The following is a 5,000-nucleotide window of genomic DNA, read 5'->3' on the forward strand; positions in this document are numbered from 1 at the left end:
GACCTTCGCGCTGTAACCCCCGGCCAGCGCTAGAGGCGAGCCTGCGGGCCGGAGGAGCTGACCGCCCGAAGGCGCCGGCGAAGGTGCCGGGCCCGGCGGCAGCCCTCTGATGGCAGGCCACGTTTGCCAGTCGATCGGGGTGGGAGGGAAGGCTGGCAGGCAGGTGGGCCGGAAGAGGAGGCTGCTGTGGCAGCAACTCGCTCTCTCGCGCCGTCCCAGTGCCGTCCGAGCGTTGCCGAGGGTGTCTGCTGACTTGCGCATCTTCAGACACCCGTCTCCCATAAATGACGGAGGGCACCTTTGCTACTCATTACCCTTAGACTGCTCAACTGGAGAGGGGAGAAAAAAAGGCCCTGGCCGAGGTGGTGAGTCGGCCTCCTCTCTCCCTCACGGTTGAAAAAGATGTGCTCCTGGCGCACTGGCCCTGCTGAAAATCTCTCTCCATTTGGCCGAGGCAGAGAGTCGGCCTCCTCTCTCCCTTACGGTCGAAAAAGATGTGCTGCTGTCGAACTGGCCATTACATCCTCACCTGATCTAGTCCCCCATTAGATACCCCCCCCCCCGCAGTTACCCCGTACCACATATCTAGCATGGACCTTGACCTCCAGCAGGCCCCGTGAACCCACATTACCCCCCCCCCCCCCTCCTGCAGTTACCCTGTACCACGTATCTAGCATGGACCTTGACCTCCAGCAGGCCCCGGGGACCCACATTACCCCCCCCCCCCCCCCCTTCCCCCTGCAGTTACCCTGTACCACATGTCTAGCATGGACCTTGGCTTCCAGCAGGCCCCGTGGACCCACATTACCCCCCCCTGCAGTTACCCTGTGCCACATATCTAGCATGGACCTGGACCTCCAGCAGGCCCTGGGGACCCACATACTCCCCTGCTCTACTCCCCCACTAGCTTTCCTTACTTGCAGTTACGCTCCAGCGCATATCCAGCATGGACCTTGACCTCCAGCAGGCCCCGTGAACCCACATTACCCCCCCCCCCCCCCCCCCCCTCCTGCAGTTACCCTGTACCACGTATCTAGCATGGACCTGGACCTCCAGCAGGCCCCGGGGACCCACACTTAAGCCCCCTCCCACTAACAAAGCAGAACACCACTGGCAAAATCCTCGTGCCCCTGGTACTCCAGAAAGCACATTGAAATGTGCCCCTGGTACACTGCGCAGAAGAACTGCCGCACACACACACACACGCACGCACGCACGCACGCACTGCTTGTGCCTATGGTACGACAACTTTTCTCGTGCCTATGGTACGACAACTTTTCTCGTGCCTATGGTACAACAACTTTCCTCCGTGCCTATGGTACGACAACTTTTCTCGTGCCTATGGTACAACAACTTTTCGCCGTGCCCCTGGTACACCGCTCAGTAGCACTTTGCCACACACACACACACCACTCGTGCCTATGGTACGACAACTTTTCTCGTGCCTATGGTACAACAACTTTTCGCCGTGCCCCTGGTACACCGCTCAGTAGCACTTTGCCACACAAACTCTCCTCGTGCCTATGGTACGACAACTTTTCTCGTGCTTATGGTACAACAACTTTCCTCCGTGCCCCTGGTACGACAGCTTTCCTCGTGCCTATGGTACGACAACTTTTCTCATGCCTATGGTACAACAACTTTTCGCCGTGCCCCTGGTACACCGCTCAGTAGCACTTTGCCACACACACACTCCTCGTACCTATGGTACGACAACTTTTCTCGTGCCTATGGTACGACAACTTTTCTCGTGCCTATGGTACAACAACTTTTCGCCGTGCCCCTGGTACACCGCTCAGTAGCACTTTGCCACACAAACTCTCCTCGTGCCTATGGTACGACAACTTTTCTCGTGCCTATGGTACAACAACTTTCCTCCGTGCCCCTGGTACGACAGCTTTTCTCGTGCCTATGGTACAACAACTTTTCTCGTGCCTATGGTACAACAACTTTTCGCCGTGCCCCTGGTACACCGCTCAGTAGCACTTTGCCACACACACACACCACTCGTGCCTATGGTACGACAACTTTTCTCGTGCCTATGGTACGACAACTTTTCTCGTGCCTATGGTACAACAACCTTTCCCCGTGCCCCTGGTACACTGCGCAGAAACTCTTTGCCACACACACACACCACTCGTGCCTATGGTACGACAACAGGCCCCGGGGACCTACATCGCACCTTGCTCTTGCCTCCCTTACAGCTGAAAAAGGTCCATGCCTGTGCCCTGGCCCTTCTGAAATTCCCTCTCCATTTAGCCGAGGCAGTGAGTCGGCCTCCTGTCTCCCTTTACGGTCGAAAAAGATGTGCTCCTGGGCGCGCTGGCCCTGCTGCTACTCACATCGGGCATGGACCTGGACCTCCAGCAGGCCCCGGGGACCTACATCACACCTTGCTCTTGCCTCCCTTACAGCTGAAAAAGGTCCATGCCTGTGCCCTGGCCCTTCTGAAATTCCCTCTCCATTTAGCCGAGGCAGTGAGTCGGCCTCCTGTCTCCCTTTACGGTCGAAAAAGATGTGCTCCTGGGCGCGCTGGCCCTGCTGCTACTCACATCGGGCATGGACCTGGACCTCCAGCAGGCCCCGTGGACCAACATACTCCTCTGCTCTACTCCCCCACTAGCTTTCCTTCTCCCGCAGTTACCCTCCACCACAAATCCAGCATGGCCCTTGCCCTCCAGCAGGCCCTGAGGACCCACATACTCCTCCGCTCTAATCCCCCATGAGCTTTCCTTCTCCTGCAGTTACCCTCCACCGCATATCCAGCATGGCCCTTGACCTCCAGCATGCCCCGGGGACGCACATCCTCCCCTGCTCTAGTCCCCCACTAGCTTACCTTTCTTGTAGTTACACTCCAGCGCATATCCAGCATGGACCTTGACCTCCAGCAGGCCCCGGGGACGCACATCCTCCCCTGCTCTAATCCCCCACTAGCTTTCCTTCTCCTGCAGTTACCCTCCAGCGCATATCCAGCATGGACCTTGACCTCCAGCAGGCCCCGTGAACCCACATTACCCCCCCCCCCCCCCCCCCCTCCTGCAGTTACCCTGTACCACGTATCTAGCATGGACCTGGACCTCCAGCAGGCCCCGGGGACCCACACTTAAGCCCCCTCCCACTAACAAAGCAGAACACCACTGGCAAAATCCTCGTGCCCCTGGTACTCCAGAAAGCACATTGAAATGTGCCCCTGGTACACTGCGCAGAAGAACTGCCGCACACACACACACACGCACGCACGCACGCACGCACTGCTTGTGCCTATGGTACGACAACTTTTCTCGTGCCTATGGTACGACAACTTTTCTCGTGCCTATGGTACAACAACTTTCCTCCGTGCCTATGGTACGACAACTTTTCTCGTGCCTATGGTACAACAACTTTTCGCCGTGCCCCTGGTACACCGCTCAGTAGCACTTTGCCACACACACACACACCACTCGTGCCTATGGTACGACAACTTTTCTCGTGCCTATGGTACAACAACTTTTCGCCGTGCCCCTGGTACACCGCTCAGTAGCACTTTGCCACACAAACTCTCCTCGTGCCTATGGTACGACAACTTTTCTCGTGCTTATGGTACAACAACTTTCCTCCGTGCCCCTGGTACGACAGCTTTCCTCGTGCCTATGGTACGACAACTTTTCTCATGCCTATGGTACAACAACTTTTCGCCGTGCCCCTGGTACACCGCTCAGTAGCACTTTGCCACACACACACTCCTCGTACCTATGGTACGACAACTTTTCTCGTGCCTATGGTACGACAACTTTTCTCGTGCCTATGGTACAACAACTTTTCGCCGTGCCCCTGGTACACCGCTCAGTAGCACTTTGCCACACAAACTCTCCTCGTGCCTATGGTACGACAACTTTTCTCGTGCCTATGGTACAACAACTTTCCTCCGTGCCCCTGGTACGACAGCTTTTCTCGTGCCTATGGTACAACAACTTTTCTCGTGCCTATGGTACAACAACTTTTCGCCGTGCCCCTGGTACACCGCTCAGTAGCACTTTGCCACACACACACACCACTCGTGCCTATGGTACGACAACTTTTCTCGTGCCTATGGTACGACAACTTTTCTCGTGCCTATGGTACAACAACCTTTCCCCGTGCCCCTGGTACACTGCGCAGAAACTCTTTGCCACACACACACACCACTCGTGCCTATGGTACGACAACAGGCCCCGGGGACCTACATCGCACCTTGCTCTTGCCTCCCTTACAGCTGAAAAAGGTCCATGCCTGTGCCCTGGCCCTGCTGAAATTCCCTCTCCATTTAGCCGAGGCAGTGAGTCGGCCTCCTGTCTCCCTTTACGGTCGAAAAAGATGTGCTCCTGGGCGCGCTGGCCCTGCTGCTACTCACATCGGGCATGGACCTGGACCTCCAGCAGGCCCCGGGGACCTACATCACACCTTGCTCTTGCCTCCCTTACAGCTGAAAAAGGTCCATGCCTGTGCCCTGGCCCTGCTGAAATTCCCTCTCCATTTAGCCGAGGCAGAGAGTCGGCCTCCTCTCTCCTTTACGGTCGAAAAAGATGTGCTCCTGGGCGCGCTGGCCCTGCTGCTACTCACATCGGGCATGGACCTGGACCTCCAGCAGGCCCCGGGGACCTACATCGCACCTTGCTCTTGCCTCCCTTACAGCTGAAAAAGGTCCATGCCTGTGCCCTGGCCCTGCTGAAATTCCCTCTCCATTTAGCCGAGGCAGTGAGTCGGCCTCCTGTCTCCCTTTACGGTCGAAAAAGATGTGCTCCTGGGCGCGCTGGCCCTGCTGCTACTCACATCGGGCATGGACCTGGACCTCCAGCAGGCCCCGGGGACCTACATCACACCTTGCTCTTGCCTCCCTTACAGCTGAAAAAGGTCCATGCTTGTGCCCTGGCCCTTCTGAAATTCCCTCTCCATTTAGCCGAGGCAGTGAGTCGGCCTCCTGTCTCCCTTTACGGTCGAAAAAGATGTGCTCCTGGGCGCGCTGGCCCTGCTGCTACTCACAT

The sequence above is a fragment of the Diplotaxodon limnothrissa genome, linkage group LG13, assembly GCF_057381915.1.
Source record: "Diplotaxodon limnothrissa isolate DT_005_m linkage group LG13, D_limnothrissa_male_GT1.1, whole genome shotgun sequence".
Classification (NCBI taxonomy): domain Eukaryota; kingdom Metazoa; phylum Chordata; class Actinopteri; order Cichliformes; family Cichlidae; genus Diplotaxodon; species Diplotaxodon limnothrissa.